Genomic DNA, 17,032 nt, shown 5'->3' on the forward strand with positions numbered 1-17,032 from the left:
AAAAACATTAAATGTATAATTTAACTTGGGTATTGTTGGTATTTTTTATGTGTCTTCCCAGCCAAGAATGTGGTTTGTTTTCCATTTATTTAGGTCTTGTTTTATTTCTTCAGTAAGATCTTCATTTTTAAAAAAAAAATTTATTTAATTTTGGCTGTGCTGGGTCTTTGTTGCTGTGCACGGGCTTTCTCTAGTTCCTACGAGTCGGGGCTACTCTTCATTGTGGTGCACGAGTTTCTCACTGTGGTGGCTTCTCTTGTTGTGGAGCTCGGGCTCTAGGCGAGCCGGTTTCAGTAGTTGTGGCACACGGGCTCAGTAGTTGTGGCTTGTGGGCTCTAGAGTGCAGGCTCAGTAGTTGTGGCGTATGGGCTTAGTTGCGCCACGGCATGTGGGATCTTCCCAGACCAGGGCTCCAACCCGTGTCCCCTGCATTGGCAGGTGGATTCTCGACCACTGTGCCACCAGGGAAGTCCCAAAATCTTCATTTTTAAAAAACAGATTCATTTAGCATTTTTTTGGCTGTTATGAGTGGAGATTTTCCCCCAGTTTCTGATAAGCACACCAGGTGCTTCATTGCTTGGATAAAGAAGTAAGAAATAATTGATATTTGACTATTTCTTATATCTAGACCCCCGTCACAATCTCTTACTAATAGTAGTAAATTTTTAATTATAGAGTTCATTTAAGTATTAACTGGCACTCCGTGTTTTCATAGGTTTCCCCAGACAATTCTTGTGCATTTGGCCAGAGAAGCTCATTTGAGATCTGCTAATCTGTATGCTAAAGATTCTCAAAATTTGTTTCTGGCTTATATGTCTCTCCTGAAACTCACACACCTGGAGCTCAACATGTATGAACTGAGATTTTTCCCTCTCACTCACAGCTAATGTGTTACTGAGTTCCAGGAATTCTTCTTAACTGCTGCCCTTCTCTCCCTCCCTAGAATTTGTATCAAAGAATTTGTAGGTATTTAAAAAACTACTGCAGAGATTAAAGGGTCTCAATTTATAGAGCCTTCAGAAGTAAATTTCCCTGCCCTTTACATCACCTGTGAAGGTGCTCTTTTGGTTTGAATTGCTCAGTCATTCTGTTGCTCTCACGAGTACCCCTTTCCATGTGCTAATACAGTTACTAGCATTGATATCTATCCTTTTCTGTCTGAGAAGATTAAAAAATCCTAAATCCTAGGGCACATAGAAGGAAAACATGTACTGGGAGGGGGGTATGTATTAGTTTCCTAGGGTTGCTATAACAAGGTATCACAAACTGGTGGCTTAAAAGAACAAAATTTATTCTCTCACAGGTCTGGAGGAAGACTGAAATCAAGGTGTTGGTCAGGTTGATTGCTTCTGGAGGCTCTGAGGGAGAATCTGTTCCATGCCTCTCTCCTAGCTTCTTGTGGTGGCTGGCAATACTTTGTGTTCCTTGGCAGTCTCTCTCTCCACTGTCACATGGTGTTCTCTGTGTGTGTGTGTGTGTGTGTGTGTGTGTGTGTGTGTCTGTGTCTGTGTCCAAAATTCCCTCTTCTAAAAAGAACATCAGTCGGGCTTCCCTGGTGGTGCAGTGGTTGAGAGTCTGCCTGCCAATGCAGGGGACACGGGTTCGAGCCCTGGTCTGGGAAGATCCCACATGCCGCGGAGCAACTAGACCCGTGAGCCACAATTACTGAGCCTGCGCGTCTGGAGCCTGTGCTCCGCAGCAAGAGAGGCCGCGATAGTGAGAGGCCCGCGCACCGCGATGAAGAGTGGCCCCCGCTTGCCACAACTGGAGAAAGCCCTCGCACAGAAACGAAGACCCAACACAGCCATAAATAAATAAATAAATAAATAAATTTTAAAAAAAAAAAAAAAAAAAAAAAAAAGAACATCAGTCATTGGATTAATGCCCATCTTAATCCAGTATGCCCTCATTTTAACTTGATTACATTTACAAGGACCCTATTTCCAAATAAGATTGCATTCTGAGGTTCCTAGTGGACATGAATTTTGGGGGGACACTATTCAACCCAATATAGAGTATAAATTTTAAATTTCACTGGTGTCTGTAGACACTTCACCAGAGAGAAGTTTACATGACACTGCAATATCCAGATGTCCTTGATGTAGACATTGAGTTGGTCAGTGGACTAGTCAGATTGTAGAACCATGGCTGCTACTTGTTCATATGCAAATATTTGGTTATGGGAAGCTAAGAGAATTAGTACTAAGTAGGAGAAGTTGAAAATAGTAACTGGCATAAAGATGATTTTTCTAACCACTTTTACGTATGCTCTCATTGTCAGCTGAGCCTGGGAAATTTGCCACTTTTGATCATCTGACTCTGTGTCATGATACCACCTTGCTTGATTACTTGGTGCCAAGGGGATCATACCAGAGGTCATCCCTGGTATTCTTTGGTCTGTAGGCAAAGCCTTTTTTCAAATCACACAAGTGCAAGATGTGCTTATCTAAGTGACACTTCAGTAGAGGAATCATGGAATTGTCAAGCTCTCCTCCACTCCCCTTGCTTGATATGCATAGAAGAGGCACTTTTACCTCCAGGAAAGATTGCAGAATTTGGTTTTCTTGATTCTCAAGCTGGCTCTATTTTAGGGAGGGGACCAAAAGGAGAAGTGGCTTCTCCTAGTACAGTGAGTATGTAGTAGGTATTCTATAAATGTTTGTTGAATTAAAGAATCTTTTTCTCATAGGGGTAGCTGTTGGCATAATACATAGCTAATATTTATCTATGTAGTGCTTTGTCTCCTTTGACTTCCACAACATTAGTATGTGGAAGGTTTTATTACTCCAGCTCTCCCCACTGCCAAATTATCATCCATCAGAACTAAGTTATTGTTATTTGTAGTTCCCTAAATCTAGTGCCCTATTTCACAGCTTGATGCCTTTGTTTTCCTGGATTCCTCTTAATCTTGCTCCCACCTCCAAGTTGTTAATATTTTTCTTTGGAAAACTTCTGTACTTTTATAGTGTTCTTGAACTATTGATGTTTTTTATATCTGTCCTCCACTGGAGTAGGAGCTACTTGAGAGCAGAAATTGTCTTTGTTTTCCCATTGCTTCACAGTGTCTGACACACAGGAAGCCTTAGCTCAAAGAAGGAGATCAAGTCTTGGAATGAATGAGTAATTTGCCTGCGGTCACACAGCTGGTGTATGGCAGAGCCAGAGGAGAATCTAGATCCTTAACCACTCAAGAACTAGAAAGAAGAAAACACTGCACGGGTGTCAGGAGACCCAAGGACTAACCTTGAGTTGGCAGCTCTTATGTCATCCTACCTAGGTGAGATTCTTTACCTTTATGGTATCAATATTTCGGTTCTTGTTTGTAATGCTCTTTTTAGAACCATCAATCAAAGGTTCTTTTTGTATGCATTTCTTCCAAGGAAATTGAAAAAGTCTCAACTCCCTATAGATACCTTTTAAGATAAATCGCTGAAGAGAACTGTTGGCTATAATGAAGGTATGGAGAATTTCCTTTTCTGGCTCAAGAGTATCCCTCCTATGAGGAGTTCAGACTAGGTGCTCTATAAGGCCCTTTTGGATTTTATATTGCAAGTCTTTCTACCTCACCTGAATGCTCTCCATTAATGACTCCACTACCCTTTATTCTTTCTTTCCCTCATCTTCATGTTGGGATGGAACGTTTCCTCAGGAGCGACCACCTTCTGCTCTCCATGGTCCTGAAAAGATGTCTCTGGGTTTTCTGAAAGTTTCTGTTTCCCAAATGCAAATTTGAGTTTTGATTGGTTCTTGAAGAAAAAGAAGATGGCAGATGATCTGCTAATGACTTACTGGAAAACACAGGAGAATGAAAGGCACTACCCAGGTGGTAGAGTCAGATCTTCTGTTATTTTGCATTTCTCCATCTCTCCCTCTTTCTTTTGGCTGCCTCAGTGAGTCCAACTCTGCTTCTCTTGTTGCTGAGGTCTCAGACCTTATGATTTACTCTAGAGGTGCTGGCAGAACTGAGCTCAGATTTAGGATTAAGGAGATTAGGACTGGAGAAGGATTAGGTAGGTTCCAGAGGCTGATGGATTTATCTGTCAGAGAGACTTCAGGAGCTCTGTATCTCTCACACTCAGACCTTTGTCCACTCTGGGAGCAACACAGTGTTGTCACTGATCATGCCCTGATTCACTTCAGTGAATCCCTGAGGAACTAGAATGTCCTCCCTCCCATCCTAAGAATTCCACTGCTTAGGAAGTGACCCAAAAGTGATAGCCTCTAAAATCCTCTCCCTGTTCCCATAGAGCACTGCAGAAAGATTCCAGGTGGAGATCCTGACCCTTAGGATGTGAAACTACTGGGATGAGATTTTTTTTTCTTCCTTTTTTTTTTTAAAGGGCATTTTCTTTGCTGTTGATATCCAGTGCTTCACTGCTTTGTTAATTATGTTGTAATTCCTCTCCTGTATCCCTCCCATTTAATTAATTGCCAGTTTCTGACATTTCTAAACATCTTAGCTGTCCCCTCCTTCCTTTTCCACTTTGACTGTCCTATTTCAGGCCCTTCCTATACTGTGGCAGCTGACTCCCTACCTTTATCTGAGCATTTGGTCTCACTCCCTTGCCTCACTCCCAGTCTTTCCTCTGTACTGCCTCCTCGGTGATATTTCTGACTCAGAACTCTGTAGTATTCCCCTACTCAGTCATCTTTGATGATGACTTTTATCCTTCACTGATTGGGTAAGACCTAAATCTCTCTGGAATGGCTTACAAGACTCTTTATGATCTTGTCCAATGGGCTGTCCTAACTTTATAGGTGGGAGATTTGTGAGGAAGAACAGACCACTTGTAGAGAAATAGACACTGCATCTTTGTGCACTTAGGTATATGGGGGATTCCATATGTGGTCCCATTCAAATGTAAGGAGAGAAAGTTTAAAACAGCTTTCTACAGTCTTTGTTTTGGCTGGTGAAAGGAGCAAAGTGATCCTTCTCGTTTGTCAAACTGAGCACTTTCTAGGGAAGCCAAGATCTTTGCAAACTGCTCATGGAAATTACTCTTTCTCTTTGCAGTAGAGGTGGGCCATGGACCACTGAGGACACTTATTAAGCATGTACTCCTCAAATATTGAAGGAAGAGTCCATCAGTAGCAAACTTTTATTGAGAGACTGTGTTAGGCATTGTGCTAGGTCCCATGGATACCAGTGAACAAGACAGACATAGTCCCTTCAGGAATCTGAGGTCATAGCTGGGAAAAGAGACAGCTAATTCCAAAATGTTTCTCCAGAGATATAGCCAGTTCCAAACTAACTGTAGTCTTGATCATAACTCCTTTATTTTTTATTTTTTTCGTAACTCCTTTAGAGTTATTGTTTTCATAGTCTTTTTTCTTTTATCAGTCTTTATAGTGCTTCCTCTTTTTTGCTTTCAAATCAGAATTTAACAAAGCTTTTATTGGCCCGGCTGACCTATGTAGCAACAATCTTCCCTTTGCTGCAGTGAGAGAAGTGGTCTGCATTTATTTTACTTTCCTCAATTCTCATCTTTCCCCATGGGGGCCCAGTGTGCAATGGCTGCAAACAGCAGCCTCCTCGGTAGTGTATGCAGCCTGTTGCCTGAATGGGTTGCCCTAAGGGACCTTGGAGACAGCCCTTTCCAGTGGACATTCATGACTGGCATGCTGTCCCCAGTCTAGGCTCCAGACAGGTATGTGCGGTGTGTTTGGAAAGCCCCAGGGCACAGTGGCCAGGGTCCACATTGGCCAAATCATAATGTCCATCCACACCAAGCTGCAGAACAAGGAGCATGTGATTGAGGCCCTCCGCAGGGCCAAGTTCAAGTTCCCTGGCCACCAGAAGATCCACATCTCCAAGAAGTGGGGATTTACTGTTTAATGGGGATGAATTTGAAAACATGGTGGCAGAAAAGTGGCTCATCCCGGATGGCTGTGTGGTCAAATGCATCCCTAATTGTGGCCCCTGGACAAATGATGGGCCCTGCACTCTTGAGAGCTTTGACGCTGTCCCCTCCTTACTCATGCCCACCAATAAATCCTACTTTCCTGTCAAAAAAAAAATTCTCATCTTTCTTTGACTTCTGCAGTCCCACTTCTTCTCGCCACTTAATTTACACTGTCTTCCAGTAGTCCTCAGAGGCCTTTCCTTAGTCTTCTCTATGGCACCTAACACCGCTCATGGTGCTCCCTCCTTAGTCTCAGAGCACTGTTGGATACCGTCCAGTGTGCTCAGTCTCTCCCTTTGTCCCCACCACCTCTTCCCCCTGCCCCCTCCACTTGCCTCTCCCATGAACCTCTAACAGACTCTTCCTCAACACCCTCCTCACATTCCCAAGATAAGCTGAGTCAAACTTTGAAGTGAAAAGAAAGTTTTATTTGGACATCATCTGCATTTTTTTTAACATCTTTATTGGAGTATAATTGCTTTACAATGGTGTGTTAGTTTCTGCTTTATAGCAAAGTGAGTCAGCTATACATATACATATATCCCCATATCTCTTCCCTCTTGCATCTCCCTCCCACCCTCCCTATCCCACCCCTCTAGGTGGTCACAAAGCACCGAGCTGATCTCCCTGTGCTATGCGGCTGCTTCCCACTACCTATCGGTTTTACATTTGGTAGTGTACATATGTCCATGACACTCTCTCACTTCGTCCCAGCTTACCCTTCCCCCTCCCCGTGTCCTCAAGTCCATTCTCTATGTCTGCGTCTTTATTCCTGTCCTGCCCCTAGGTTCTTCAGAACCATTTTTTTTTTTTAAGATTCCGTATATATGTGTTAGCATACAGTATTTGTTTTTCTCTTTCTGACTTACTTCACTCTGTCTAGGTACATCCACCTCACTACAAATAACTCAATTTCGTTTCTTTTTATGAGCCCCACTCTTGCCAACACCTTGATTGCAGCCTTGTAGGCACCCTGAAATAGATGACCCAGCTTATGCTGTGGTTGGATTGCTGACCCACAGAAACTGTGAGATGCTGTGAGATCCTCTTGTTTGGGGTAATTTGTTATGCAGTAATAGATAATATATTGCAGATGTACGGAAATGCCAACTGCCCAATAACTGGAGGCCTGGGGGCCCATGGCAAATTATAGACTCCTTTGCCAAGTGTTAAAAACACCACTGATCCAACTGGATGGTGATTTCTTGCAGCCCCACTCGCTGGGAGAAGAAGGAACCCCAGGTTCTAATTAGCTTATTATTCAGGCTACCCAGCATGAGTTCGCAGTGTTATTCTCAGACAGTTCTGCTTCTTGCATCATAAAGATAATAGAACAACACTAGAGTGAGTTAATGAGGTTAGGACAGTGGGTTATAGACCCCCTTATGTAGGGATGTGTTTTTCTAGACACTTGAAATCTCACTATGAGGAGAAAGAGTTGTTGAAGGTACTAAATAAACTTAAGAGAAAGGAGTTTCGAAGAAAATGTCAGTATCTTAACTAAGAAGTAATTTTGTGACCTCAAAGGGCAGGAAACAGGAAGCTGTAGGTAAGCTGTGCTAGAAGTGAAGGCTGATTTCTAACCAAATAAATTTCAAGAGAAAAAAACAAAAAGAAGAGAGGGAATCAGTAAGTTAGGAGACATAGCAACCAAAATCAATGAGTACATCTCTTTGGATCCTGGTTTAAACACCTCAGTTGTTAAGAAAAAAATATAATTAGGGAAGTGTGAACATGCACTGAATGTTTGATGATGTTAAGAATTGTTATTTTTAGAAATGATACTGTAATTATGAAATTTATAAAATTAATTTTAGGGATACATTAAAAATATTACAGATGAAATGATATATCTATAATTTTGTTTAAAATATCCAGCATGTACTGTGGGGAGAACTAGGTGGGAATATAAATGATGCAAGGTTGATTCCAACTATATGACATATGGAAAAGGCAAAACTACAGAGACAAGAAAACCTAGTGGTAACTGGTGGGGTGGGGTGGGGTGAGGTAGGGAGATAAATAGGCAGAACACAGAGGATTTTTAGGGCAATGAAAATGCTTTGTATGCTATAATAATAATGAATATATGTCATACATTTGTTCAAACCATAGTATGTACAATTCCAAGAGTGAACACTAAGGAAAACTATGGACTTCATGATTATGATGTGTCAATGTAGGTTCATCCTTGGTAAAAAATGTACCATTCTGGTGAGTGGTGTTGATAATGGGGGAGACTGTGTAAGTGTGGGGGCAGAGGGTGTATGGAAAAATCTCTGTACCTTCCTCTCAATTTTGTTGAAAATCTAAAACTTTTCTAAAACAATAAAATCTTCTAAAAAATTAAAAAAAAATACACATACAAAGCAAAAAAAACCCAAGAAACAAAATAAAACCTGTTCAGTAGAAGGACTCAATAGCAGAATTGAGCAGGCAGAAGAAAGAATTTGAGGATAGTTCAATAGAGTTTATCTGGTATGAAGAACTGGAAGAAATAAGAATAAAAAAATATGAACAGAGCCTCAGATACTGTGGGACAACATCAGTACCAACGTATGCATAATAGGAGTCTCAGAAAAGGAGGAAAGAGAAAAAGCAGAAAAAATAAAGAAATAAAGGCTTGAAACTTCCCAAATTTGATGAGAAACTTGAATCTATACACTCAAGAGATGTATCAAACTCCAAGTAAGATGATCCACACCAAGACACATTATGGTCAAAAGATCGTGAACAAAAGAAAGGAGAAAAATTTGCAAGCAGTAGGAGAAAAAGCTCATTACATATTAAACACACACCCACACACAATAAGAATAACAGCTAACTTCTCATCAGAAACAATAGAGGCCAGAAAACATTGATACATTCAAAATGAAAAGCAAAATAAAGCTAAACAAAAACACAGAAACCACCAAATAACCTGTTAACAAAGAATCCTATATCTAGCAAAACTATGATTTGAAACTGAAGACAAAGACATTCCCAAAGACACTGAGAGGATTTATTGCTAGCAGATCTGTTTTACAAGAAATACTATATAGTTAAGTTCTTTAGGCTGAGAAGAAATGACACCAGACAATAACCCCAATCCGCCTGAAAAAAACAAAGAGCACCAGGAAAGGTAATATGAACATAATTATGAAAAACATTATAAATGTATTTTTATCTTTTCTTATCTGACTTAAATTATATAAAGCAATAATAAATTTATTGCGTTGGGCTTATAACATCTTCAGATGTAATATATATTCATGTGAATAATTGGACAAAGGATGGAGGAAGGAATGGAACTCTTTTGGAGTAAGGAAATGACAAAAATGGTAATTTGAATCCACAAGAGGAAGAGTACTGGAAATGCTAAATACAGAGTTTAAAATGAAAGGCTCAAGTATGTTTTTTCTCTTTTCTCAACTTCTTTAAAAGAAAATTATATAAATCAATATTTATGACACTATGTTACAAATATAGCTATGTAATATATATGACAATAACACGAAGGAGAGGAGTCATAACAAAACTATATCAGAGCAAGGTTTCTCTGCTTACTGGAATTAAATTAGTATTTATCCAAAGTATACTGTGATATGTTAAGGTAGAGATTGTAATTCCTAAAGAAACCACTATAAAATAATTCAGAATTACACTTAGAAATGAACAAAATAATTTATATGGCTCATAGCAAAATATCTACCTAATAAAAGACAATAAAGAAGGAACAGAGGAACAAAAAGACATGAGATACATAAAAAAAAGAAAAAAACATGGTAAACAAATCCACTCAGATAAAAAATAACATTAAATGTGAATGGATTAAACATACATAGTTTTCGGTGCTACATAATAAGTGATTACAAACCTAGCCCCCAAATCAACACACATTTATTATCTCACAATTTCTGTGGGTCAGGACTCCCAAGTATACCTCAGCTGGGTTCTCTGCAAGGCTGTATTAAGGTGTCAGTTGTGTTCTTAGCTGGAGGATTGACTGTAAGATCTACTTCCACATTCACTAAGGACGTCAGTAGAATTCAGTTCCCTGTGGTTATAAGACTGAGGGACTTGACTTCTTGCTGGTTGTTGGCTGGAGGTTGCCCTCAGCTCCTAGTAGCCACCCTCAGCTCCTTGTCACATGGGACTCTCAACATGGCTGCTGCTTCAAAGCCAGCACAGGAGAGTGTCTCAAGAAAGTCTACTAGCAAAACAGACTCTGTAGCAATGTGATCATAGGCATGACATCCCATCACTTTTGCCATATTCTCTCCGTTAGAAACAAGTCAAAGGTCCCAGAGACAGTCAAGGGGAGGGTTATAATAAAAGGGCATAAATATTAGAAAATGAGGATCATTAGGGGTCATCTTAGAGTTTGCCACAGAGAGAACTTATTTAACCTGATAAAGAGCATTTATGAAAAACCTGACATCTTAATGGTGAAAGAATGAATGCTTTCCCCCAAGATTGAGAACAAGGTATGTCTGCTGCCACCATTTCTATAAGCATTGTACTAGAGGTTATAGCTAGTGCAATTAGAAAAAAAAAAAAAAAAAGACATCTACATTGGAAAGGAAGAAATAACGCTATCTTTATTTGAAAATAATGTGATCCTGCATTTTGAAAACCCTAAGGTACCCTCCCAAACACACAGATTACTGGAATGAATAAATTAATTCAGCCAGGTAATACAGTACAAGATTGTGGCAGATAGATTCTAAGGTAGCCCCTATAGTCCCTGCCTCCTGGTGTTCATTCGTGTGATAACTTACACTTGAGGCTCTTGGCCAATAGACTATGGCCAGGGTTATGGGATATCACTTATGTGATTACATTACATAGGATTGTCACGTCTAAGAAAGAGGCTTTCTTCTCTAGTGGCTTTGATGAAGCAAGCAGCCATGTTGGGAGGAACATGGAAAGTAATTGAGGGCTGCTTCTTGGAGCTTGGGTGGCCTCTGGTCAGCAATCAGCAACAAGCTGAAGCCGTTCTTCCTATAGCCACATGGAATTGAATTCTGCCAACAGTTTGGGAGCTTGAAAGCAGATCCTTCTCTTGTCAAGTCTTGAGATGGCCAATACCTTGATTGCAGGCTTGTGAGGCCCTAAGCAGAGGACCCACTAATCTGTGCCCAGATTCCTGCCCCACAAAGCCTGCAAGATAATAAATGTTTATGGTTTTAGCTGTTGAATTGATGGTAATATTGTTAGGCATTAGTAGAAATGTAATATGTATTTTAGTACCTGAAAGTGGGATATTGCTATAACAAAGACCTACAAATGGAATAGCAGGTTTGGAACCAGGCAGTTGGTAGAGGCTAGGAGAATTTTAAGCATGGTGGGGGACTTCCCTGGTGGTGCAGTGGTTAAGACTCTGTGCTCCCAATGCAGGGGGCCCGGGTTTGATCCCTGGTCAGGGAACTAGATCCCACATGCATGCTGCAAGTAAGAGTTCATATGCCTTAACTAAGGAGCCTGTGAGTTGTAACTAAGGAGCCCGCCTGCTGCAACTGAGACCTGGTGCAACCAAATAAATGAATAAATATTAAAAAAAAAAAAAAGCATGGTGGAGGGAAGTCCCTGGTGGTCCACTGGTTAGGACTCAGTGCTTTCACAGGAAGGGAAAGGAAAGGAAAGGAAAGGAAGAAAGAAAACGAAAAGGAAGGAAGGAAAGAAAGAAAGAAAAGGAAGAAAGAGAAAGGAAGAAAAGAAAAAGGGAGGAAGGAAGGAAGAAGGAAGGAAGGAAGGGAAGACTCCCTCTTGTGAGAGCACTGGAATCACAACTAACTGCTGAACAACCATTGACAGGAAGACACTGGAACTCACCAAAAAAGATACCCCACATCCAAAGATAAAGGAGAAGCCACAATGAGACGGTAGGAGGGGGGCAATCACAATAAAATCAAATCCCGTAACTGCTGGGTGGATGACTCACAAAATGGAGAACACTTATAACAAAGAAGTCCACCCACTGGAGTGAAGGTTCTGAGCCCCATGTCAGGCTTCCCAAGCTGGGGGTCTGGCAACGGGAGGAGGAATTCCCAGAGAATCAGATTTTGAAGGCTAGTGGGATTTGATTGCAGGACTTTGACAGGACTGGGGGAAACAGACTCCACTCTTGGAGGGCACACACAAAGTGATGTGTGCATCAGGACCTGGGGGAAGGAGCAATGACCCCATAGGAGACTGAAGCAGACCTACCTGCAAGTGTTGGAGGGTCTCCTGCAGAGGCGGAGGGTAGCTGTGCTCACCGTGGGAACAAGGACACTGGCAGTAGAGGTTCTGGGAAGTGCTCCTTGGCGTGAGCCCTCCCGGAGTCCACCATTAGCCCCACCAAAAAGCCTGCAGGCGCCAGTGCTGGGTCAGGCCAAACAACCAACAGGGAGGGAACTCGGCTCCACCCATCAGCAGACAAGCGAACTAAAGTTTTACTGAGCTCTGCCCGCCAGAGCAACACCCAGCTCTACCCACCACCAGTCCCTCCCATCAGGAAGCTTGCACAAGCCTCTTAGATAGCCTCATCCACCAGAGGGCAGACAGCAGAAGGAAGAAGAACTACAATCCTGCAGCCTGTGGAACAAAAACCACATTCACAGAAAGACAGACAAAATGAAAAGGCAGAGGACTATGTACCAGATGAAGGACCAAGATAAACCCCAGAAAAACATCTAAATGAAGTGGAGATAGGCAACCTTCCAGAAAAAGAATTCACAATAATGATAGTGAAGATGATACAGGACCTCAGAAAAAGAATGGAGGCAAAGATCGAGAAGATGCAAGAAATGTTTCACAAAGACCTAGAAGAATTAAAGAACAAACAAACAGAGATGAGCAATACAATAACTGAAATGAAAAATACACTAGAAGGAACCAATCGCAGAATAACTGAGGCAGAAGAATGGATAAGTGACCTGGAAGACAGAATGGTGGAATTCACTGCTGCAGAACAGAATAAAGAAAAAAGAATGAAAAGAAATGAAGACAGTCTAAGAGACCTCTGGGACAACATTAAATGCAACAACATTCGCATTATAGGGGTCCCAGAAGGAGAAGAGAGAGAGAAGGACCCAAGAAAATATTTGAAGAGATTATAGTCGAAAACTTCCCTAACCTGGGAAAGGAAATAGCCATCCAAGTCCAGGAAGTGCAGAGAGTCCCAGGCTGGATAAACCCAAGGAGAAATACGGCAAGACACATAGTAATCAAACTGACCAAAATTAAAGACAAAGAAAAATTATTGAAGGCAACAAGGGAAAAACAACAAATAACTTACAAGGGAACTCCCATAAGGTTAACAGCTGATTTCTCAGTAGAAACTCTACAAGCCAGAAGGGAGTGGCACGATATATTTAAAGTGATGAAAGGGAAGATTACTCTACCTGGCAAGGATCTCATTCAGAGTCGATGGAGACATCAAAAGCTTTACAGACAAGCAAAAGCTAAGAGAATTCAGCACCTCCAAACCACCTCTACAACAAATGTTAAAGCAACTTCTCTAAGTGGGAAACACAAGAGAAGAAAAGGACCTACAAAAACAAACCCAAAACAATTAAGAAAATGGTAATAGGAACATACATATCGATATTTACCTTAAATGTGAACGGATTAAATGCTCCAACCAAAAGACACAGGCTCGCTGAATGGATATAAAAATAAGACCCATATATATGCTGTCTAAAGAGACCCACTTCAGACCTAGGGACACATACAGACTGAAAGTGCGAGGATGGAAAAAGATATTCCATGCAAATGGAAATCAAAAGAAAGCTGGAGTAGCAATACTCATATCAGATAAAATAGACTTTAAAATAAAGAATGTTACAAGAGACAAGGAGGGACACTACATAATGATCAAGGGATCAACCCAAGAAGAAGATGTAACAATTATAAATATATATGCACCCAACATAGGAGCACCTCAATACATAAGGCAACTGCTAACAGCTCTAAAAGAGGAAATCAACAGTAACAGTAATAGTGGGGGATTTTAACACCTCACTTACACCAATGGACGGATCATCCAGACAGAAAATTAATAAGGAAACACAAGCTTTAAATGACACAGTAGATCAGATAGATTTAATTGATGTTTATGGGACATTCCATCCAAAAACGGCAGATTACACTTTCTTCTCAAGTGCACACGGAACCTTCTCCAGGACAGATCACATCTTGGGTCACAAATCAAGCGTCAGTAAATTTAAGAAAACTGAAATCATATATCAAGCATCTTTTCTGACCACAACGCTATGAGATTAGAAATCAATTACAGGGAAAAAAACGTAAAAAACACAAACACACGGAGGCTAAACAATATGTTACTAAATAATCAAGATATCACTGGAGAAATCAAAGAGGAAATCAAAAAATACCTACAGACAAATGACAATGAAAACATGATCCAAAACCTATGGGTTGTAGGAAAAACTGTTCTAAGAGGGAAGTTTATAGCAATACAGTCCTACCTCAAGAAACAAGAAAAAAATCTCAAACAATCTTAGGTTCCTACATCTAAAGGAACTAGAGAAAGAAGAACAAAGACAACCCAAAATTAGTAGAAGGAAAGAAATCATGAAAATTAAAGCAGAAATGAATGAAATAGAAACAAAGAAAACAATAGCAAAGATCAATAAAACTAAAAGCTGGTTCTTTGAGAAGATAAACAAATTTGATAAACCTTTAGCCAGACTCATCAAGAAAAAGAGGGAGAGGACTCAAATCAATAAAATTAGAAATGAAAAAGGAGACGTTACAACAGACATGGCAGAAATACAAAGCCTAAGAGACTACTACAAGCAACTCTATGCCAGTGAAATGGACAACCTGGAAGAAATGGACAAATTCTTAGAAAGGTATCCTTCCAAGACTGAACCAGGAAGAAATAGAAAATATGAACAGACAAGTCACAAGTAATGAAATTGAAACTGTGATTAAAAATCTTAAAACAAACGAAAGTCCAGGACCAGATGGCTTCACAGGTGAATTCTATCAAACATTTAGAGAAGAGCTTACACCCATCCTTCTCAATTCTTCCAAAAAGTTGCAGAGGAAGGAACACTCCCAAACTCATTCTGCGAGGCCACCATCACCCTGTTACCAAAACCAGACAAAGATACTACAAAAAAAATTACAGACCAATATCACTGATGAATATAGATGCAAAAATCCTCAACAAAATACTAGCAAACAGGGCTTCCTTGGTGGCACAGTGGTTAAGAATCCGCCTGCCAATGCAAGGGACAGGGGTTCGAGCCCTGGCCTGGGAAGATCCCACATGCCGTGGAGCAACTAAGCCCATGCGCCACAACTACTGAGCCTGAGCTCTAGAGCCTGCAAGTCACAACTACTGAGCCCACGTGCCACAACTACTGAAGCCTGCATGCCTAGAGCCCGTGCTCCACAACAAGAGAAGCCACGATGATGAGAAGCCTGTGCACCACAACGAAGAGTAGCCCCCGCTCACTGCAACTAAAGAAAGCCTGTGCGCGGCAACAAAGACCCAACACAGCCAAAAATAAATAAGTTAATTAATTAATTTAAAAAAATACTAGCAAACAGAATCCAACAGCACATTAAAAAGATCATACACCATGGTCTAGTGGGATTTATTTCAGGGATGCAAGGATTCTTCAATATATGCAAATCAATCAATGTGATATACCATATTAACAAATTGAAGAATAAAAACCATATGACCATCTCAATAGATGCAGAAAAAGCTTTTGACAAAATTCAACACAACACCCGTGTATGATAAAAACTCTCCAGAAAGTGGGCATACAGGGAACCTACCTCAACCTAATAAAGGCCATACATGATAAACCCACAGCAAACATCATTCTCAATGGTGAAAAACTGAAAGCATTTCCTCTAAGATCAGGAACAAGATGAGGATGTCCACTCTCACCACTATTATTCAACATAGTTTTGGAAGTCCTAGCTAGGGCAATCAGAGAAGAAAAAGAAATAAAAGGAATACACATTGGAAAAGAAGAAGTAAAACTGTCACTGTTTGCAGATGACATTATACTATACATGGATAATCTTAAAGATGCCACCAGAAAACTACTAGAGCTAATCAATGAATTTGGTAAAGTTGCAGGATACAAAATTAATGCACAGAAATCTCTTGCATTCCTATACACTAATGATGAAAAATCTGAAAGAGAAATTATGGAAACACTCCCATTTACCATTGCAACAAAAATAATAAAATACCTAGGAATAAACCTACCTAGGGAGACAAAAGACCTGTATGCAGAAAACTATAAGACACTGATGAAAGAAATTAAAGATGATACCAACAGATGGAGAGATATACCATGTTCTTGGATTGGAAGAATCAACATTGTGAAAATGACTATACTACCCAAAGCAATCTACAGATTCAATGCAATCCCTATCAAGTTACCAATGGCATTTTTTACGGAGCTAGAACAAATCATCTTAAAATTTGTTTGGAGACACAAAAGACCTCGAATAGCCAAAGCAGTCTTGAGGGAAAAAAACGGAGCTGGAGGAATCAGAATCCCTGACTTCAGACTATACTACAAAGCTACAGTAATCAAGACAATATGGTACTGGCACAAAAACAGAAACATAGATCAATGGAACAAGATAGAAAGCCCAGAGATAAACCCACGCACCTATGGTCAACTAATCTATGACTAAGGAGGCAAAGATATACAATGGAGAAAAGACAGTCTCTTCAATAAGTGGTGCTGGGAAAACTGGACAGCTACATGTAAAAGAATGAAATTAGAATACTCCCTAACACCATACACAAAAATAAACTCAAAATGGATTAGAGACCTAAATGTAAGACTGGACACTATAAAAGTCTTAGAGGAAAACATAGGAAGAACACTCTTTGACATCAGTCACAGCAAGATCTTTTTTGATCCACCTCCTAGAGTAATGGAAATAAAAACAAAAATAAACAATTGGGACCTAATGAAATTTCAAAGCTTTTGCACAGCAAAGGAAACCATAAACAAGGCGAAAAGACAACCCTCAGAATGGGAGAAAATATTTGCAAACGAATCAACGGACAAAGGATTAATCTCCAAAATATATAAACAGCTCATTCAGCTCAATAGTAAAGAAACAAACACCCCAATCCAAAAATGGGCAGAAGACCT

The 17,032-nt window shown here is 40.3% G+C and overlaps 1 protein-coding gene across 1 annotated transcript in view; it reads left to right on the top strand.

The window, feature by feature from the left end:
• LOC309607935 (HLA class I histocompatibility antigen, alpha chain G-like) overlaps window positions 1–17,032 on the top strand; it is a 49,673-nt gene that overhangs the window by 10,812 nt on the left and 21,829 nt on the right. Inside the window, 1 exon segment of the mRNA XM_082347087.1 lies at window positions 3,063–3,277. The gene's annotated coding sequence lies outside the window, so the exon portion shown is untranslated.

This window comes from Balaenoptera borealis, assembly GCF_965194805.1.
Source record: "Balaenoptera borealis genome assembly, chromosome: 12".
Classification (NCBI taxonomy): Eukaryota; Metazoa; Chordata; class Mammalia; order Artiodactyla; family Balaenopteridae; genus Balaenoptera; species Balaenoptera borealis.